Source organism: Engystomops pustulosus, chromosome 7 (genome assembly GCF_040894005.1).
Source record: "Engystomops pustulosus chromosome 7, aEngPut4.maternal, whole genome shotgun sequence".
NCBI lineage: Eukaryota > Metazoa > Chordata > Amphibia > Anura > Leptodactylidae > Engystomops > Engystomops pustulosus.
The window spans coordinates 23,565,027-23,588,617 of record NC_092417.1 but is presented as its reverse complement, the minus strand read 5'-3'; the positions used below and the strand labels follow the sequence as shown (position 1 = coordinate 23,588,617).

At 44.3% G+C, this 23,591-nt stretch overlaps 1 protein-coding gene across 3 annotated transcripts in view; it reads left to right on the top strand.

The window, feature by feature from the left end:
* The window catches only part of CADM3 (cell adhesion molecule 3), a 265,166-nt gene that overhangs the window by 146,334 nt on the left and 95,241 nt on the right, over positions 1 to 23,591 (top strand). The gene's annotated exons all lie outside the window — the stretch shown is intronic.

Genomic DNA, 23,591 nt, shown 5'->3' with positions numbered 1-23,591 from the left:
GCTGGGGAACGGTTGGGGGCTAGAGACAAAATGCCAACCTTGCTGGGATCGGCAGAACGACACCTATTGAATGATGCAAGAGTTACAGGTGGTGGAAGACCCCTCATAAGTTGGCCATGCTGATTGCGGTGGGACTGGCTGACCTATAGTAAACATAAAACACGTGTAGCTGTGGCTAGTATGGATGCATATGGGAGGGAGGTGGGAAGGGTTAGCCTTCAGCGAATCTACTGGTAGCCATGATTTATTTTGACATATCCGTCTTTCCATTACATCACATAGGAAATTGATCAGATGAATATTAGAAGGGTTTATCCTGGTTCACGCTTACAAAGGACGTAGCAAAGGAGGAATTGACTCCATGTGTACAGAGACAGATTGCGTCCATCAGAGCGAGATCAGCAGGTTATCAGCTCCTCCTCGTCTAAGAGAGGAGGCCTTAGCTGGTCATTCATATATCAGACAACCCCTTTCATCCGCATCTTGTTGCTCCCACCCACAATGCTCCCGATCATTAAGGGGTTAATGGCTTGCTCCCTCCTTTGTCTCCCCTCCTCTGGTTTCCTCCGCTTGCCATTGTCTCCCCTGCCTGCCTCCTCTCACACATTTCATGCTCAGACAGTCATGTATTCTGACAGCAAAGCCTGACCTCCGGCCCGTCACATCTGTATGTTTCCTCACGGTTAACATTCCCTCCTGTTTGTTTTTTGCCCTCCCAGAAATGTTTTCTGAACGGTTCTATTTTGTTAATTTTTTCCATACTTTTGTAAATGTTATGTTCCGCAGAATTTTTTTTTTTTAAATTGTTCCTAAACCCAAGCCTGAGTTTCCTCAAGGTATTTAACCTTGGACTCCAAACTGTATAAAATCCCCCTTGTAGCTTCTTACATGCCCCCCTTCCCTCATTATGCCCCCATTTCAGTACCCCCTTAACAAAATCTCCCATTTTCTGTAGCCTTCTCATCCCCAATTTCTATTGTCCCCCACACTTTCTGTAGCCTCAACTATGCCACCTCTTTTTAACACCCCTATTATAATAGTCCATATTTATAATCTCTTCATTTGTGTATCCCTCTCCTGGACCCTTCCTTTGCTTTATTCCTTCTAATAGGGAAAATTCTAGATGCTGACCCTCCTATCTATCCTGACAGCAGCCCTCTTCTGCCACTGCTGTGTGTGGCTCAGAAGCCGGGAGGGACAATGAGGTCATCACAACCCGACACGTAATGGTGGAGCAGGGAGCCAATGCTGTCATCTCTCTTGGAAATCCGGGAAATATCTCCTGCTGAATGGGACAGGGCGGAAGACCCAAAAATACCCTGCATGAACAAAGTGAAGCCCCCACCTTGCAGACGTTGTGCAGACTGCAGCTAAATATCTAGTGAATAAGTAGAGCATTGTGTCAAGAGGGGGGGGGGGGGCGCTGTAGCTTATGTACAGTCCTGTATAGTTTTTTCCCGTTTGCTATGTCATTTATGCAAAAGTTGATACCATCATATGGTGATTAAATTTTGTCGTACAGTGACCACATAATATAATAATAGAGCGATACAATGTCTGTATAAAACTGTGATATTTCATAGTGTCGCCTCCTACAGGGTGGACAGGTGATGTACTTGTATAGTAGGTTGTTCTTGAGGATCTGGTGGCAATTTGTTAATCTGGAGATCCAACCGTGGCTCGTTCCTTGCAGTGTCTGGTCCTATTTGGATACTTAGGGCCCATCAGCAGCATTCCCTTCCTGGGAGGATCCTATATGGATACTTGGGGCCCATCAGCAGCATTCCCTTCCTGGGAGGAGCCTATATGGATCCTTGGGGCCCATCAGCAGCATTCCCTTCCTGGGAGGAGCCTATATGGATCCTTGGGGCCCATCAGCAGCATTCCCTTCCTGGGAGGATTCTATATGGATCCTTGGGGCCCATCAGCAGCATTCCCTTCCTGGGAGGATTCTATATGGATACTTGGGGCCCATCAGCAGCATTCCCTTCCTGGGAGGATCCTATATGGATCCTTGGGGCCCATCAGCAGCATTCCCTTCCTGGGAGGATCCTATATGGATCCTTGGGGCCCATCAGCAGCATTCCCTTCCTGGGATGCTGAAGCGCCAACGTCTACAAGCGTGCCAGCCACACCCAAGCCCTGCGGTTACATGTGGTGAGGCCCACGTCCTGCTCCTAAGCATCAGGAAGCTGGGAACACCCGACATGGGTGGAACGTGGTAGCACTAAGATATGCAACTGATTCTATCTGAGCACCATGAAGCACAGCATATCCCCTAGTGGCCTGCACCAGATTGGCCTTCGGACAACCAGGATTTATCAGAGCACCTAATCAGGCACCTTAGAGCATGAGCACCGTCGCTAAAGAGGCTCAGTGAACCAATGGTTTATAAGAGCGCAAGCCCCGCATCCAAACCACTGAACACCTAATCTCTGAAGCTCCGGTACAGCACTATCCGAAAGCAACCCAAACCTTCCCCCCTTCCAAGTCTGTATTTGTTTTCTTTTTTTCTGAGTTTATCCTGAGCTCAGCTGTGTGCAGCCAAGTCCTTCCTTGTAAACAAGCCTTCTACATTAATTAGTGGCATAATACTAATTACTGATGACTCAGAATAAAAAATGCTGACATATTGCTCCCTCGTGTCATTTGTTGTGTTGACGTCCACCCCCTATACCGCCCCTGGTTCCATTATACAGCGACCAGTACTAGTGGCGGGTTACATTGATGTACAGCACTTGTCATCTGGGAAGAGAACACTATTACTCCACACTACAAATGATATATAGGATATACATATATGTGCGGTATTACTCACTGTCATTATCGTGCGTTAAGAGAGTAGCCTTGTGAGTGCTTCACGGTAGGGGAATCACTCTGTATAGAGACAAGTCAGTCACTGAGATCCACCTTCCGTCAGGTCAGGGCTAGATGGTGGCGGCAGAGTAAGGCTAGCCTCAGGCTGGAGAAGAGACTTGTACGAGGAAGACAGATTGACATCAATTGACCCCTGCCATTTGGCAACAGGATAAATGCCCTTACAACCACCACACAGAGGTGGGTTGTATAGAGATTATGCATTGAGTTTCGCAAACAAATCAAGTGTAGGAGGAAACTAAGATCTCCGGTCATCCCTCAAGAAAAAAATCAACAGGCATTTTGAAACCCAACATGACCAAACCTTCTTCCCCCTCAACATCTGCCTCTAGTGGAGACACTTACACACATTAGATATCGAGCGAGCCCTCCTGACCATGGCAGATTCTGATTATGTGAGTCAAATGTTCATGGTCACTTCTTGAAGTTAACACAAACATAGGGTGGTCACCCATACCCTCATATAGGATAGACATCTTGTGACAGAATATGACAATCTTAGATTGTCTTGAGAAGCTGATCATCTTCTGACGCACATATCTGGTCATGTCCAACTAAGGGGAAAGGAAGAGAGGAGACATCTCTGTTAGACTTTACTTACTCTATTCATAAACATATGAGAGAAAGTGGAGGTCTAATTGTACATGGTCATCCACCTCCACTAAAAACCTTCTACCGATGGGTTCTCCTTCTCTGTCTTCATAGAGGGCAAATGTCCTTATGTAATGATATGCATCTATTTCCACCACTCTTTTCTTGGACTTACAAGAGGGTTAATATCATCTTGAAACGCCCTTGCTCCCAGGTCACTATGTATAGGAGTAGATTTGCTATTCGGCAGCCGGTTGAAACCAGAAGTATCTTTCACATTAGTTGCAGGGTCTTCATTCGGAATTTCCATACATATAGCTCTGTCTACATTTGATGGTAGAGCTAATATAACCAGCCACTATGTATTGATCTTATTATATTCTGGATGTAGGAAGGACATAGATAACGGACTATCTAGGACTATCTGAGAGTCTCTTAGAGATAACCCTTGCATGATACAACACGGACCTTCTCATAGACCTTCTGCCTGGTTGATCTTCACATCAGCATGTACCTACTGAATCCTGAGATAGATCTCAACCTCGTTCCTCCATTTCATGGAAATTGATGGACTTTATGACCAGATGTAATGAGATAATATACGCTTGTATAAGTACTTGTGGGTTGTTCCATCAGAAGAACCTCCTTTCATTTGGGTTCTCCTCCATCATTGCTTTTACAGCAAGGATCCAACAGTTACCAAAATCTACAGCTTGTAGTAAAACTAGAGAGTTCTTTAGAAAGGGGGCTTTCTTGGACTTATCCATTGCAAAGCAGTGCTCCGACACCTGACATGCTAACAAGTTAGTTGTCCTTGGCCACCCTATGGCGCTAAAACAACACAATGAAGAGACACCTAAATAGACGTCAATAGGGGTTTTACATTTTACCTCAACATGACCACTACACAAAGGGCAGCGCTATATGCTTCTGTCTATCTCAACAATGTAGTCCCTATGCCTCAGGGTGTTGGCTGTCGGACATCCTCTACTTAATTTACTATTGACGACCTATCCTGTACGTAGATCAGAACATCCACCACTGAGTAAACCTCTTTTTATGGAGTCTGACAATTTTGAACCATAAAAATAGCAAATCAGGCTACACAGAGAAGAGGAAAGCAAATGAAATATCTTGGATGCCCGACCCCAAAAGAAGTAGCATCACAAACGCCCAGTAGGAGGATGACTCTTCGTCTAAATAACCAAGACCCTCTACGACATGTGAAAAGGGATCTACTATACACACAGTGGTGATGTCAGGTTCAGTCTGCTCCATCTACCTGACCTAGTGTTTGCTTGTTGTGACATCCCATCTATTCATGCCATTACATGGGTAGTGTATCTGCGGAGTGCCACCCCTCCCCTCGCTGCAGAAGCTCCCCGAGCCCTGGGCCTCCCTCCGCTGCCAATCGGCAGTTTTGTTTAGGCTAAAAACAGGAGCCGGTGACATGTTTCCCTGCTCTGGGCCACTCAAACACATTATCACAATCCCTCTGGGCAGAGGAAAGGAGGAAAGCACTCTCTCAGGGATGCCGAGCCCCATTTTAGTAATCAAGCCTGCTCTTTTCTGGCAGCTCGGCTGATCTCCGCGCCGCACGCTTTATGTGCCGCTGCGCTTGAGTGGCGTTCAGTCCATTCCCACACTGTGACCAGGCAGAGAACTGAGCTACTGTACATCAGGAAATACATGAGATAGACACGTATACAGCAGCCATATTCAGCTTGTCACTGGTGCTGAAGACTAAAGATGCCTAAATAGTAGCAACAAACCTTCTGTATGTGTCCCGGTACTCGGAAAAAAGAAGAAATTATAGATTGTTGAAGGTGGAGAGTGAGAAATGAGCGAAAAAGGGATGGGACGCGAAGGTTCCATTAAAAAACAACTGATACTTTTCTATTATTGTATCCGTCCAAACAACTGTTTAAATCACAATCCGTTTTTTGAAAAAAAAAAACAAAACTGCAGAACAAACGCCAGAACGCAGATGGGTCCTGGCCCTTATCCTTTGTCTGCAGTCTTCCGTGGATTATGTTCATATGTCTGCACTAAATCACCATTTTAGGAATTATCCCTCTTAGGAACAGGTTCATGCCTCAAGTTTTTTTGAATGTTTCCAAATATTTTTTAGAAAAATCATTCAACCCCCAGATGTTTTTCCTAAGTCCTCACCCTCTTAGTAATGCCGAGAAGGCTAATATGTTGTATGCACGAGTGCCAGCGGATAAATGACCCCCTATGTCTTTATCTGCCTGTCTGTGTCTATGGTTCTGCAGCTCACAAAGTCATAAACCTGATGTGATTTGTAAGATGAGATTCTTATCTTTAATATGACATGGTAAAACTTGTTTCTAGGTGCTACAGAACAGAATATAGGGGGCTTCTGAAGTGACCTTCCCCCTGCAACCACTAAACTTGACTCATCTGATGGGAAAATGGGATGAGAAGGGTCATATTTGCCTGATTTTGGAGGAAATTTTTATCAGAAGATATGAGATTTTGCACGAAATAGTCAATAACGAATAGAACATTTCATACCCTACCGGAGGTGGGTATTAATTTAGTAGGGTAAAACATGACCACAGGTTCTCTTTAAGCACTCCGGCCTCATATCCAGTTACTTATCGGCCATAATGACTATTTATAGCAGCCATGACCTCTCCTGTGCTTAACTACCTTATAAATCTGTGTCTTTTGTCCCCAGAGCCATCACTCAATATTTACCAGGCTTGTTAGGGACGCCCTCTATAATGAATTACCTATTAAAGGTGGTTAGCGTAGCAATCGGCTCATTAAAGGATAGCCCCCTCCCAGTCGCTTTACGAGACAGGCCGCCACCCTAATGGACACCCGGCTCCCTGCTCTGCTCCCACACGCTCGCCCCTTACCTCACTTTGTCATCTCACCTCTCGGTGGCACCGCCATCCATCGCAATAATTCATTATTTCACTGCGTCTGCTCTCCCATCTGTCTCGCGCAGATACGGGGTCGGATGGAAATTGCTTTTACAGTTCTGATGCAAGATCATAGCGAGAAGATGCAAAGGTGACAGCGGAAAAAATACAGACCCCCCCCCTCCCTATAACTATAGAGCGGGGGTGAGGACATCATACACATAGAGGCACAAGTGAGAGAGCATCATTTATGGGGTAGGTCGGCCTCCTCGCCGGCACATGGTCTCTCTCCTCAGCTGTACGATGCCATCTGTAGGCTGGAGAAGTCCTCATCCAATACCAATTTTCACTACAGTTCTTAATGGATGCTACTTACTAGCACCTTGTAACTTGCTATACTCCATCTCTGCCAAACATCTCAAGATACTTGCATCTTGGAATCTGGTAAAGGTGGTGGATAATGTGCCAGATTACACGTGTCCCGTCTGTTTGTTTATATCCTACACCAAAACATCACTAGATGCCAAGAAGCTTCCTAGTATTCACCAGTGGAAAAAGTTAAAAAGTAGCTGCCCATACAAAAGGTCATGAGTAGACACCCCTATTATGATGTCTATATGTCTCAAGACAACTAAAATTATATATAGTGTGTCCTCCATATCCAAATACGTAGATATTAGCACTTCTAACATCTCATGACCTTTGAAGGACCACTTCAATCAAAGCTAAGTCATTGGATAATACATGGTACAGGGCCTGAAGGGAGGAGCTGGACTCATTTTTATTGTATTCCTAAAATTCTAGAACCTTGCTAGAACCTGGAGTCATGCTCCTCCCTTCAGACTTGGCACAAGGTATAATTCATTGAATCAGTTGTGACTGGAGTGTTCCTTTAAGATCCCATCACTATTCAGGTCTCATCACCATCCAGCTCTGTAGACCCTTAAGACCCATGAACCATGCAGTTCCCAATAAGCCTAAAGACCCTGCCAACATTCAAAATCATATCCTTCCAGATCCCATCTCTATACAAGTACCACCACCATTCAAGTAAAGAAAAACTCTTCATACTCCAGCATTCCTAAAATCCCAGATAACAGCAATGTATACTTCCTATTACCATACAGTTCCCAACACCCTTCATTTCTGAGGACGCTTTGGATCCCAGCACCCTCCATTTCTGAGGACGCTTTGGATCCCAGCACCCTCCATTTCTGAGGACGCTTTGGATTTAATAAGTATTTAGTTCCCAGCACCCTCCAGATCCAGGGACTGTTATACATACCATCACTACACCTGTTCCTGCACCCTTCAGTTCTGATGAATCTTTGGATCCCAGCACCCTCCAGATCTGAGGATTATTTAGATCCTAACAACTTCCAGATCTCAAGATGCATTAGATCTCAGTACCCACTAGATTCAAGGCCTCTTTAGTCCCAGCAACCTCAAGATCCCAGCAGTCTTAATATTCCAGAATCCTCTAGATCCAAAGACTCTTTATATACCAACATTGTACATATCAAAGGATTTTTTAGATCACTGCAACATCTAGATTCAAGGACCCCAGATCCTAGCAACCTCCATGTCAAGGACTCTTTAGTTCCTAGCAACCTTAAGATCCGATAACCCTTTCGTTTCCAGCATTCTTCAGATCCAGTGACTGTTTAGATCCTGGCAACCTCCTGAGCTGAGGACTCTTTAGAACCTAGCAAGTTCCGGATCTAAGGCCTCATTTGATCTCAGTACCCACTAGATCCAAGGAATCTTTAGAACCAGCAACCACAAAATCCAAGGAGCCTTTAGATTTCACAATCCTCTAGATCAAGGGCTCTTAAAATCCCAACATCATAGAGATCCAAGGACTCTTTAGATCCCAGAACCATGTAGATTCAAGGACTCCAGATTCTAGGAACCTCCATGTCAAGGACTCTTTAGTTCCAAGCAACCTTAAGATCCAAGCAACCTCCTGAGCTGAGGACTCTTTAGAACCTAGCAAGTTCCAGATCTAAGGCCTCGTTTGATCTCAGTATCCACTAGATCCAAGGCATCTTTAGAGCCAGCAACCACAAGATTCAAGGAGCCTTTAGATTTCACAATCCTCTAGATCAGTGATGAGGAACCTTTTAGAGATCGAGTGCCCAAAATGAGACCCAAAAACCACTAGCTTTTCCCAAAGTACCAACACAGCAATTTAGGCAGTAACAAACTTATTGCTACCAGAATTTTGAATCATAGAGATCCAAGGACTTGTTAGATCCCAGAACCATGTAGATTCCAGGACTCCAGATCCTAGGAACATCCACGTAAAGGACTCTTTAGATCCCAGCATCCTAATGTCTTCTACAACTAAGGACTCTCTATATATCCCAGTTTCCTTCAGACCACAACACCCATTAGACACTAATAACCTTCAAGACCCAGTACCTGACAAAACAGACGGTACCGGCACCATCTCTTGGTAGTCTTAAGGACAATTCTACCTTTTTTGTTATGGATAGGCACCTATCTTTTTCGTTCTGATCTTGACAGCTGAGTGTGCACTACTAAGGTGGAAAAGCTGTCAATCACTCAGTAGGACCTCCCACGGGACTCCTAAAACCAACTTGAGTAATTTAAATGAATACATGACAAGTTGAAGGGAATCTTTCGGATCACAATCAGCTCGGATCTTCCCGTTCTATACTCGGCAGCCTGAACAACATGTTAAACATGACAGGTCCCCTTTAATAATGAGGCAGAACCTATTCCTGCACACAGTCAGCTCCCGTATTACTCATTCCAGCCATATGCAAATGCCTGCTCCTCTATTATTACAGATAACTTGTCTCTTTTACTGATTCCTTCTGTTCGTGCTTCCTTTACCCTGCCTTCTCCAACAAGACTACCCCATTGTCCAACACTATGCGCTTTATGGCCACCCCCACCCCCCCGAGCACACATAATGAATACATGGAGCATATTTTATGCCATGCTGAACATCTCGTCCTTACACAGGCTCTTCCCACACAGCAGCTGTTCTGCAACGCGCTGCCTCCTTCTCCCGACAGTCTCTTTCAGTCACTGCATCCAAAAACACAAAAGCTCAATATCACATCCCAGCCCGACTGCCCTCCCCTCCACAGCTTGATTGCTGCGAATTACGCCTCCCACTGTTCAGGGTCACGTCAAATATTTGCTATCATTTCCTTCCCGCGTTGGTTGCTTTCCGTAAAGTGTAAAACACGAATGCTAAAAAAAAATAGATAAACATGGTCGCCGCCTACAACGATCCAGAATTTACCATACACTAAAAGCCACCAGCTAACATAAAGTGCAAACACATAGTAATATAATAGAAATGTGCATCCTGTACTGATCCTGAGTTACATCCTGTATTATACCCCAGAGCTGCACTCACTATTCTGCTGCTGGTGCAGTCACTGTGTACATACATGACATTACTTATCCTGTACTGATCCTGAGTTACATCCTGTATTATACTCCAGAGCTGCACTCACTATTCTGCTGCTGGTGTAATCACTATGTACATACATGACATTACTTATCCTGTACTGATCCTGAGTTACATCCTGTATTATACCCCAGAGCTGCACTCACTATTCTGCTGGTGCTGGTGCAGTCACTGTGTACATACATGACATTACTTATCCTGTACTGATCCTGAGTTACATCCTGTATTATACTCCAGAGCTGCACTCACTATTCTGCTGCTGCTGCAGTCACTGTGTACATACATGACATTACTTATCCTGTACTGATCCTGAGTTACATCCTGTATTATACTCCAGAGCTGCACTCACTATTCTGCTGGTGCCGTCACTGTGTACATACATGACATTACTTATCCTGTACTGATCCTGAGTTACATCCTGTATTATACCCCAGAGCTGCACTCACTATTCTGCTGGTGCAGTCACTGTGTACATACATGACATTACTTATCCTGTACTGATCCTGAGTTACATCCTGTATTATACTGCAGAGCTGCACTGACTATTCTGCTGCTGGTGCAGTCACTGTGTACATAGATGACATTACTTATCCTGTACTGATCCTGAGTTACATCCTGTATTATACTCCAGAGCTGCACTCACTATTCTGCTGGTGCTGGTGCAGTCACTGTGTACATACATGACATTACTTATCCTGTACTGATCCTGAGTTACATCCTGTATTATACTCCAGAGCTGCACTCACTATTCTGCTGCTGGTGCAGTCACTGTGCACATACATGACATTACTTATCCTGTACTGATCCTGAGTTACATCCTGTATTATACTCCAGAGCTGCACTCACTATTCTGCTGCTGGTGCAGTCACTGTGTACATACATGACATTACTTATCCTGTACTGATCCTGAGTTACATCCTGTATTATACCCCAGAGCTGCACTCACTATTCTGCTGCTGGTGCAGTCACTGTGTACATACATGACATTACTTATCCTGTACTGATCCTGAGTTACATCCTGTATTATGCTCCAGAGCTGCACTCACTATTCTGCTGGTGCAGTCACTGTGTACATACATGACATTACTTATCCTGTACTGATCCTGAGTTACATCCTGTATTATACTCCAGAGCTGCACTCACTATTCTGCTGCTGGTGCAGTCACTGTGTACATACATGACATTACTTATCCTGTACTGATCCTGAGTTACATCCAGTATTATACTCCAGAGCTGCACTCACTATTCTGCTGGTGCAGTCACTGTGTACATACATGACATTACTTATCCTGTACTGATCCTGAGTTACATCCTGTATTATACTCCAGAGCTGCACTCACTATTCTGCTGCTAGTGCAGTCACTGTGTACATACATGACATTACTTATCCTGTACTGATCCTGAGTTACATCCTGTATTATACCCCAGAGCTGCACTCACTATTCTGCTGCTGGTGCAGTCACTGTGTACATACATGACAAAACTCATTGCAAATATTTATCCAGAACAAAAGGCTTGGGAATGTCAGCTGTTAATGTGACACCAAGGAATGAAATGCATCAGTAAAGTTGCTCTGCACTTTGGGTAAAAGTATAGGTTATGTTGCCGCTTCAAACCCTGTTTTGTTGATCTGACCCGGTCAGTTACTTTACAATTTGGAAGAATTACGGTTTGTTTTTGGCAAGTTTAAGGAGAATGTCTGGTAAATCAGTAAAACCATTGTATAGATTGTGTTTGATGCTCTGATGGGAAGCTAGCGCCCCCTACGTCTCATTGGAGCTTACTGTCTACACCCCTGATATCGGGTTCTCGCTGAAGCCTCTACATTTTGAGGACGGAGTTTTATGAAATTAGCAAAAGATTCATTTACAGATTGAACTCCATCAATCTCTGGCTAAGCCAAGATAAGGCTTACTATCTACATCACAGTATGAAGCTGTGCACGGCATTGTGGGTAGAAGATTTTAGGAGCTCTGCAATGATTGACATCCATGGTTTACGTAGCTGCTGCAGACATGTATCGAACTCTCAAACCCATGAAATATCTGCACCGTACATCTACGGAAATAAATTAGTGACAATCTTTTGAAGAAATATTTGAGATGTTTTTGTGGTCTTGCGGCTTTCGATGCAGATTCCCCACTTGGCTTATAGGTAGGGTGCTGATTGCTTCTCAGCAGCCGTCTTTGCCGGTTTAACCCATGACTAATCAGCCCGTGTATGATTAGGTGATGTGTAGATTCTCTCCCCCCATCCCCTGGAGAGTTACTATAAATGTTCTGTCCACCCTACAATTTGCTGAACTCTAGTCATCCTCTATTTTATACACCCCCCTCCACCACCCCCAAAGCCAAGTCCATGCCATCTCCCATTCCATTTCCTACGACCCCTTTCTGCAGCTGCTGACATACCGACCCCTTGCCATCATATTCCATCTCTCGTGTTGCCACCTAGCACATCAGCGACCCATCTTGAGGAGGTTGCCACCAGGGTCTCTATAATTATCAGATTACTAATCGTGCTCGAAACGGGAAACGGCAGCGAAATCCAAGTGTGTGCCGCAGAAAGCGGCAATTATAGCTTGCCTCGAAAGAAAAGCCGTAGATTCACACCATCCCCAGCTAGAACTTTTACCACCCATCATAATCTTCCCGACATTGAAGATCACTAATGATGGCCCTGTCATCTTCAAGCTAGGGAATATGTGAAGAACTCCGAAACAAAAGGATTATGGGGGTAATCAAATGTTTGTAGATGGAATAAAAGCTCCTTCATGCTGTTCGACAAGATTATGGGACAGTTACCTCCTCCGAGTATAACGCCTTTCTGATCAACAAAGCAACTTGGACTCTGCATTAGAGGAGACCTTTTCATGTTATTACTGAAGAACAAAACAACGGGGGCCTTCTTATGTTGATTAAAGGTTGACAACGTTACCTGATTGTGAACAGAATACAGAAATATTCAACCATGAAGGCTGGCTTGCCTTAAAGGGTCCAGATTTGACTAGAACTTTAGGACATGATCAGCTGGTAAGCAAGGTCCCATATTCGAGACAATCTATTGGTATCTACAGCTGACAATGCTGATAACCTTCGAGCAGGCCATAAACACTAATATGTATCTTAGCTCTTGGATCGGCCAACCATCTAATGCAGTGATGGCGAACCTTTTTGACACAGAGTGCCCAAACTACAACCAAAAACCTACTTTTATGTTGCAAATTGCCAAGATGACAATTTAAGCAATAACCTACTGATCCCAACTGTATCATAAGTCTTAATTGTATTGGCCAAAGAAAATTTGGATTGTAGCTTCCTTCCAGGGTCCCCTGAAGAGGAAGAATCAGGGGACCCAGAGCAGGAGCTCCAACCATAATCCATCTCTGTCCATACCTTGTCGCTAGGTAGGTGCATCCAAAAAGGAGTTGCTTTAAAATAGCTTTGGACCACAGGAGGAAACCTTGAGTCACGTCTAGCAAATTTTGTGCTGGGGTGAAGGCCTGGGTGCCCACAGAATGGGCTCTGAGTGCCACCTCTGGCACCCGTGCCATAGGTTCGCCACCACTGATCTAATGTGTATGGGGACTTCCAGACTCTCCCTTGATAGCAGACGTTGGAGTCGATAAGGCTTAGGCTGTTAGATTACAACATTCTGTTCTTGGAGACATAACCTTCTACCATAGATGCCTTGCAGGATCTTTCTCCACTCTTCCTAGCGAGAACACATTAGCCAAGCATGCATATGCACAAGATGGAAGGAGTTGGGTTGAAAAGGAATAGCTATCCCCAAAGCAAACATGTTAATGTCTCTGGTCAGTCTTGGATCAATGTTGACTAAAGCCCCCGTTTCAAGTGTGTTTCTTGACACTCTTTGAGCACGGAAAAGATGGATGTGGTTGGATTTCAGTATGACCAACTCTTCTTTCTCAAAGAGAGAATTACCAGTGGTGCCCATCTGTGGCATATTCACCTCACCTCATCATTAGGGGAGTTAGCAGAGAGAAATATACAAATATATCATTAGAATTCAAGACATATTTTGACTTTGCCTCATGATTGGTTATGAGTGTTGGTGTTCTTTTGGTGAAACTGTTGTCAAGGTACGGTAGTGAAATTAAGATTCACCATGAGATGGAATTTTCTTTCTGAACCCCACTCTTCCTGGGCCAAGTGCTTCCAAATGTTGTTGGGTTTGGTATGGTAATGAGGGTTCCTACTGTTGAGTGGGTGGTGGCAGGCTTATTGCTCCATCCTGCGATTGCCCACATGACAATAGAGGGCCTATCGTTGGGTGCAGAAACTGACAGTGCAGATTGCTTGGAGATAGTGGGGGCTAGAGAAAGGGTTCCAAAAGTTCTGGAATCGGTAGAACAACGCCTATTCAATGATGTGAAGAATTAAGGTTTATGGAGAACGTGAAAGATCACTTTGAAGTATATTTTTAAGTTCAAGGAAACCAGGCACTGAAAATAAAAGATCCACCATTGCTGAGCTTTGGGGTAAAGTCTACCATAGAAGTTAACATAGTGGGGCACATTTATTAACCGTCCTGTTAACGCCGCTGGTCCGGAATGTCTGACGAGGATTCGGAGCTGCTGCGATTCACTAAGATTGTGCGTCCAATTTCCTGCATGTGTCGCTTCCCCGCCGAGGTCCACCAGAATTCACCTTCTTCTTCCCGGTGCACGTAAGTGCTGATCTTGCAACACAATTTTGAAAGTTAAATCCTGCGGTCGGATTGTCCGACGGCAATGCCCCCGATTTCTGTCGCATGAAAGCCGGTGCCGATGTGCCACAATCCCATCGTATGCGCCACAAACCCGGGGCTATTCAGGGCAAATCGGAAAAATTCTGGAAACCCGACGGAAATGCGTCCAACGGACCCTTAGTAAATGTGCCCAAGTGGGTTTTAAGAAGTTCATCACTAACTGGAGATTTTAAGTACAAAGGTCCATCAAAGGGTCATCTACAAAGTGGGGAAAAGCCTAGTTTCAGCAATCATATCCCCGACTGCCAAGATGTGGGCGCCAAGAGCCATCGATAGCTCTTAAGCTCCTGTCTGGGATAAACTGATCATCCCTTAATATAATGTTCTCCATGGATAAACCTGTGAAGATTTTCCTGATGGACTGTCATCAGACTGTCTGAATCCTGACAAAGCATTTGCAGATTTGCTTTCGAACACTTTTTTTTTCACCAAATATAAATCTAAAAATACATTTTCAAATTTGTGAGTCTCATAAAATTAATTTCTACTGTACTTTCCAAATCCATAGGTGAAGAATTATTAGTGGAGCAAAAGGTTTACGGGCTCATAAAGGCTTCGAGTCTCTAGGCTCGGTTTCTCAATAACATACTTCCACTAGGGTAATATCTATAAAAAGGCTGATTTTTATTTGACCACCTTTTTCTTCTGACAGATGAAAATAGTTTTTTCCTGTTATAGAAAGCCTGAGCGGGACCAGAAATGTCCAGAGGCTTAGTCGAATATTAGAATTCTACTCGGCAGTGAACATTTATGGTTATGTGGAGGGTCATCACCCTACGGGGATGGGTGACTAGTAAAAAGGTGATAAAAAAATTCCACCTATTCCCTTGAAATATCTATTCTTGGTCTACAAAACTTGCGTCACAAGTGTTAAAAAGTGACACTTGCTAAGGGGTAGTCATTTTGGTTGTCTCGAGGGAATGTCACCTAGCATAGCCTGTGTCTAAAGAAAAATAAAAGCATAGTGTGGATAGGTATGGTTGAGAACTGCTCTTAGGAGCTGTTGTCTATTCGAGAAATCGAGAAAGCCTAGGGACAGAATTCAGAACTCAGCTAGGCTTCAGGTTAGAAAAGTGAATTTTCAGTCAGTCAGTTCCATGGTTCGTCAAAGTCTGACCTTAGTCTATTCGTACGCAACAAAAAATATCAAACGTTTGACAAAAATTTTTTTGCTTGTCTTGGAGAAGCCATTTTAGCTTTGAGCCTAGGTTTTCAGTCTGGGGTACATGCCAGGTATCATGTGGATGTTCTCATTGTTGGGATTTAGGGAGCATTTGATCACTACTTTGATGTAATTAGATTATCGTAGTTTCTTCTACAAAGCCGAAAGAAACTGGCATTTGCACTTCAATTTGGCAAAAAAAGACAGAGTTGGTCACATACCTTAGATAACTGTTGGCCAAATGCTTCTTTGAAAAAACAGCTACAGTCTCACCCCCAATGTTCCCCCAAATACTTCATATACTCTTATGTGTGGGGAGAGGGGATTAGACTTCTCCATAGGTTCGAACATCTTGAAAGTCAACATCAACAGCTACTTTCACCCAATTGGGCAAATTTACTTACCCGGTCCTGTCGTGATTCCCGATTCAAAAGGTCCGACGAGGATGAAGTCCGGTGCGATTCATGAAGATCATGCGCCAGAGTTCCTTCATCCGTTGCTTCCCCTTAGTAGTTCACCTTCTTCTTCCCGGTGCTTGTAAGTGTACGTCTTGTGATACAATTCTAAATGTTAACTCTTGTGCATAGTCCGAATCCGTCAGGTTGTCCGACGCCCCCCCCCCCTCCTCGATTTCTATCGTATGCAAGCCGATGTGCCAAAAACCGCTTGTGTGCAACCCAATCCCAGGCGCGATCCAGCGCCAAACGGAAATCGACGGGAAACCCAACAAAAAGGCGCTCCACTGACCCTTAGTAAATGAGCCCTATAGTCTTAGTTGCCCATTTCCCCCAATATCAGTAGGGTCCACCAAATTTTGTCTAAAACTATGTATATTCTCACTGATGTTATATTTTTTGTTCATTACTTTGGTTGTTCTTTTTTTTTTTGTCGGGTTTGATTACAATCTTTATCATTTGGATAGAAAGAATAATGTTCCAGGCAAATCTGGAGGTGGCTTCAAATTAAGTCTCTGACCTACAATTGCATGGATAGAGTATGGGTTACATTATAATCTCCCCGGGATCTCTGAAGTAGGCCTTAAGAATCCTCTGGATACCTGTTACCCCTTACTTGTCTTATGTACCAGTGAAATGTTCACATTTTCATGGTTCTACCACAACATTTTGTCACTTGTTGTACAATGGGGCAGATTTACTTACCCGGTCCATTCACGATCCAGCGGCGGGTTCTCTGACTCTGATTCGGGTCTCCCGGCGATTCACTAAGGTCTTGCGCCTGATGTCCACAAGGTGTCTCTGCTGCCCTGAAGTTCAACGGCGTTCACTGAAGTTTACCAAGCTATGCTGGGTGCAGGTAAGTGCGTGTCGAGCGACGCATTTTCTTTTAAAAAATACGGCGGTTTTTCCGAATCCATCGGGTTTTCCGACAGCCACGCCCCCCGATTTCCGTTGCGTGCATGCAGGCACCGATGCGCCACAATCCGATCCGATCGAGTACGCCAAAAACCCAGGGCAATTTGGCGCAAATCAGCAATTTTTGGGAAACTCGACGAAAAAACGTGATTCGGGCCCTTAATAAATGACCCCCATTATGTCATAACGTTGTCCTCTCCATTCATATCTGAACACCATACTATAGGTCTTGCTACTCCACTCAGAGGAATACTTGACCTATAAATAGATGCAGTTGTATATCTACAGGTGGAGCAAATGAATGATGTCTGACATTGGTTGGGATTAAGGCCTTAAACATTAAACCAAGTTCTTTATGAGATGTCAGAAGTTATTATGAGCTCCACATCAATGTGCTTTACCGCTTTCTTCGGGAGCGTAAAGAAAGCAAAGGATTATGGGTTTTAACCTCCTGCACACCAGAGCAGACTTTGTACTTGGGAGAACTCATTAGACTATTCCCAGTTCAGGCTGATATTAACTCATGGCAAGCCACAAGGGCCTTTCGAGAAGTGGTGAACCTCAACCTACCCCACCTTTGATCCTGCATGAGACGGATCTGCTATAGGACTATGCAACAACTGCTTTTGTTCTAAATTTCGTACATCAAGGAGAGACTGGCATGTCAGGTTTGTAAATGATGAGAACTATTCATCAGGCACCTAAAAGAGGCTTTTTGGCAGTAAATTAATGAACGTGGCGGCACAGCCTAACACTGTGCATATACTGTGGAGAGCTTTCATCTCAGCCAGGTCTCCGAGCTCAGTGCAGCACTTGTGATGTGTGCGAGAGGAAGAGGATGGAGGGAAGAGCGACATCTATCAAGGGAGGGACAAGGAGGTGGAAGCAGGGAGATGCCGATGATTTGGGAGGTGATTTCAGGAAATGGTACCTAGGCAAACGTTCCTTCTAGAATAAATCATGGTAAGTAAGTTGTGAAGATGTGGAAGAGCTGAGGTACATTGTGCATAGAACTGAGGTTGTCACGGGTTTTATCTAGTACAAAGTAACCAGATCAAAGCTCAGGAAACACAAATCACTACAGTAGAGTGGTGACATCAGAAGACCAAATCACTAAGGTAGTGCGATGACAACATAAGACTCATTCACTAAGGTTTACTGTTGACATTAGAAGACTAACTTTCCAAATGACTTAGCTAGAATCATGACATATGAGTAAGTACTATAGACTCATGACATCAGAAGACTAAGAAACTAACACTGGCTGATGACATCAGAAAACTAAGATACTTAGAAATGCTGAGGGCTTCAGAACACTAAGATACTAAGACAAGCTGCTGGCATCTGAGAACTAAGATCATAAGACGGGCTAAGAGAACTAGAAGTTACAGGAGTAGAGTCATGAAGACATCAGGAGGTTAAGTCACTAAGAAAGACTGAAGACATCAGAAGACTAACATAGCAAGACAGGCTGAGGGCATCAGAACACTTAGGTACTAAGACTGGGTAAGGGCACCAGAACATTAAGTTACTGGGGTAGAGTCATGAGGAAATCAGAAGGTTAATTCACTAAGGAAGGCTGAAGACAACAGAAGACCAAGTCACTAATGCTGTCTGATAGCATCAGAAGACTAAGTTATCAAATTACTAAGATAAAAGTATATGGAGAGCATATTGGCAAATAACCGGGTTGGTGTAAGAAGCGCTGCCCGTAGTAAAGTCGATGCTGTTGACCTGGAAGATTAGCCATTAGTCATTAACACGGCTTCTCGCTGGTCCCTGGCCACTCCATTTAGAGTATTTTTTACAGACCTGAAGAAGGGGGTAGACCACCCCCAAAACGCGTAGTCCATTGCCTGTATCTATAAATTTTCAACAAAAGAAACGTGTGTTGCATTGACCTTACTACGGGCAGCGCGTCTTACACCAACCCGGTTATTTACCCATATGCTCTCCATGTGATTTCCCTATCCGGCACAACCCAGTACCGGATCCCGGGAAGACGCAGCATACCCCACCCATTCTACAAAAGGAAGACTGGACCAAAGATATCCGCTCTTACGCATAAGACACAAGGTGTCTCAAGGTGAGCAGATACCACAGTCACCACTTAATCCTTTTAATTTTCATATTGTATTAGGGGCGCCGACCGTGTCCTTTCTGTCTCTCTTAAGATAAAATTATATCAGATTTAGATGACATGAGAAAACTAAGACACTAAGGCAGGCTGATGACATAAGAAGACTAGGATACTAAGACTGGGTGAGGGCATCGGAACTGAGTTACTACTCAGTTACTGAGGTAGAGTCATAATGAAACCAGGAGTTGAAGTCACTGAGAAAGACGGAAGACATCTGAAGACTACGTCCCTAAGGCAGACTGATGTCACCAAATTACTAAGCTAAAATGATGATATTAGAGTACTATAGACCACACAGAACAGGAGTATAATAGCAGAAATTGGGGTAAAAAGGGTACCCGAATTTGACCTGAGTTCTCTCTGGGAACATGATCATCCATTGGTCGGACCACCATTCCTAGGGGACAGTTGTCTTTGGTGGGACAGAAAGCCTACAGTACTATGTAGATATGAAAATTAATAATAGATCCATCAACAGCAGCTTTTCGAGGCTTTCCAAGTAGTAACGTATGTGTTTTATCCACACTAAAACCTGAAGCCAACTACTAATCTTCAGAACTTGCCCGTCCCACTCTTCTTCCACGCGACGATCTACTTAATAGGACGCGAGTTCCAGCAATAAAGGGAGCCATTGTTCACTCCGGTAACATTATTAATGATTTAGCACATAAAGAAGACAACACAACAGCCATTTAATCTCGCAGGAGCCGTGACTCCATCAGGAAATAATAGATGGGCCTCATTGTCCAATTAGTGCCGAAATATATGGATACCGTCAATGGATCCAAAGCGTGAGTGGGAGAGTCTAGGAGGCGCGTGTTTACAGCAGGTGGGAATACGGTGGGTCTCTTATAGCGTCTCTATATTACATGAGCCGGGGGTGGACACGAGAAGGATAGTCGGGGACTACAAATGAACACAATAGACATCTGCATAAAGGATTGAAGACTCTGCTTAAACAGAGAGGGATGACAATGCGGAAAGAAGAGCGGGAATGATGAATAGTGAAGTGTATGCATAGACGGGCACCAGTACAGCCCCATAAATACACAGAAGACAGGCCGAGCATAAAATAAACGCGGAGAAGCCTCAGCAGCATCGGGTGTAATTGATTATAAAGAGCGGCGACCCCCCCCCCCCCCATTCCCCTTCTCGGCTCCTGGAGCTACAGAGAATGGAATCTGTTTTCTGTCCCATTTACCACGCTTTCCCTCTCCCTACAAACCTTCCTGCCAGACACTGCATGGATCATAAGTTATCCAACGATAGTGTGAGAATCAGACACAAAGGTCTGATATAGCTGGGGGTGCGGGATGGAGAAGATGTGCCCCCCACCACCGTGCCATAACACCAAGTGCCGTAAATGGGATTTATACGGCTACATTGTGCCATGCAGCTTGAACATTCAAGAGTTAACCTCGATTTTACTTGTGCGTCGAATGAAGGACCTAGCATATAATAAGCCCAACCAATGCTTAGGGCGAACACTGATAACCAAGTCTATTTAATGTGTCAGCGCCCCGCTGTGTGCCGGAACAAATTCCCATACAGGAGACATTCCTGGGATCAGGTCCAGGTCTAGACATTGACAATTCAAGGAACTGCCATGGGCCCCTTCTACGCTCCGCAGCAATGCCCAAACTAGAAATGATAGAGCCTCATATCAGGACGATAGGAGGCTGCATAAATCAGGACCCGGTTCTCTGAACTCTACGGGGGATGAGGAAACTGCACAAAAACAACCTCCTACATCCCTCAATCACTGAGACCATCCAGGACTGCCGGTAAGGCCACATCACAAGACTGGTGGAAGACGTGTAGCCTTGCCGGAGGGCTCAATGATGTTGGCTATGGACCAGAAATTATAACTGGAATGGGAGAAATAATTTTTGGTGGGTGCTTTGCTTTTTCTTCACATAACTAACCCAAAAGTAGGGATGGTAATGGTCAGAGATACAGGTAGTCCTCATGTTACATATAAGATTCTGTAGGTGTGTTCTGAAGTTGAATTTGTATGTAAGTTGGTACAAGTATATTTTATTTTTCAATGTAGCTCCAGGCAAATGACAACTATGACAACATTTTTGGGACCAGGATGAACTGTAAAGCTTCATTGCAGCCTGGGACTAGAGATTAGTAAATGACCAGCATCCAGAGAGCTTCACCAAAGGTCAAGAGACTTCCACTTTTAACTAGGGGTCATCTGTAAGTCGGTGTGTCCTTAAGTCAGGGACTGTCTGTAATGGGGTAGATTATTCATTCTTTTTTATTGTGCACTAAAATATCACCCATCTAGAAAGACTCTTGCCACATTTACCAAGGGATTCAGACAGTTTCCAGACCCTTTAAGAACTAGTGGGACAAAAGGGATGTGTTTTATTTACACAGGGGCCTGGCCTCACATGGAAAGGGTTGTATGCCAAAAAATATGCAAATGTGACAAGAAATTGGAGGTATAGGGGAACATTTATCATACGCTGGTGCTAGGTGTCCCAATGTATGGATCTGGATCAGGACTCTCCACAATGGATCTATCAGGACCTCCTAATAAATCCTGGCAGGGAGCTGCAATGCACCGCTGGGGCACTTTTATGCCAGGTCTGACCTGGTATAGAATTGCACCTTAGCTTGCGCCAAAACGGGGGCACAAGCTACAGGCAGTGACTTAAAGGACATCTACCACCAGGATGAAAGATTCTAAACCAAGCACACTGACATACTGGTGTGTTCCCCCTCTGGCAGAAGATGCTCTTCTTGTAGCTTTGTATGCCTTTGTCTTTAAGAAAAAGAGGTTTTAAAAATCATGCAGATGAGCCTTCGGGGCTCCAAGTTCCATTGACATCTATGGAGTCTGGAACCACTGAGGTTCATTTGCATAATTAGCAAAACCTTTTTTCTTGTAAAAATAAGGTCCTAAGGAGCTAAAAGAAAAGCAGAACCTACCAGAGGGGGCACACACCAGTATGCCAGTGTGCTTGGTGTACAATCCTTCATCCTGGTGGTAGATTTCTTTTAATCACAGCCCCACACCTTTGTAGGCTTACAAGCTGTGATAAATCCTCCACCCCAATAACCTTAGACCAGACAGTTTCAAACTACGCCAAATATATCATCCAGCATCGGACGCTGTGATAAATCTGGTGCAACAGAAGACTCTGCAGTCCAACTCTGTGCCTCCTTCTTCTTGGCTTATTTTTGCGGTGATCAAAGGTGCTTGAACTTGCTGTTGACCTGAGCCAAATAGAATTTTGGTGAAAGACAAGCTCCAAGACCCAATAAATCGGTGTTCTTGCAAGCATTGCATCTCGTATACTGTTTAGCAGGCACAGCGCCATACATTTTGGTAGTGCCTATGCTGGGTACTGCAGTCCTTTGCATCTCAATCCGAATGCAAGTGAATAGAGCCCAACTATAGAGGAGCCTGTCCAATCATATATCAATGACCTGTCCTAGGAAAGGACACAGACAACCCCCCGACATAAGAGGAGAAGTACTGGGCCTTATGAACTCATAAAAGTTACATACAGTGGGGGTCATTTAATAAGGGCCCGAATCTCGTTTTTCCATTGGGTTTCCCGAATATTACCGTTTTGCGCCGAATTGCCCCGGGTTTTTGGTGCACGCGATCGGATTGTGGCGCATCGGAAATCAGGGGGGGGCGTGGCCATCGGAAAACGCGATGGATTCGGAAAAACCACTGCATTTTTTTTTTAAAAATGTGTCGCTCTTACCTGCACCCAGGAATAGCTTGGTGAACTCCGACGGACTTCAGCGCAGCAGCGACACCTGGTGGACATCGGGAGCACTACCTTAGTGAATCGCCGGAAGACACGAATCAGTGTCGGAGAACCTGCCGCTGGATCGGAATGGACCGGGTAAGTAAATCTGCCCCATTATGTAGAAGAATTGTGACGGTCCACTTGAATTACCACTCTCATCATTCCAGAAACTCTGATTCTTATCCTATCCCGACACAGGAAGAGAACTTTCATCCCTTTTATTAATTGTATTAAACCTAATCAGACCAGGTCGCCAACAATTAGAGTCTAGCTTTATTTTCCCTGAGCAGTTTGAGCCCTGAATGGTCCAAGTTCGATTCTCTGACCCACAGAGCATGCTGGGGGTTGTAGTCTATTAATGCACAGGCAGTAATTCAATTTATTGCCAATTTTCGGTATCAATATGCAGAAATGTGTCCACACGTTGCACGCCCTCATTTTATTTATGATTTATCGCAGCTAGAGGGCAATATAATTAAATTTTACTTACGCAACTAAAAACCCCTCCCGCGATATCCTGATTTATCACAGATGGATTCAGTAATTGTGTCATC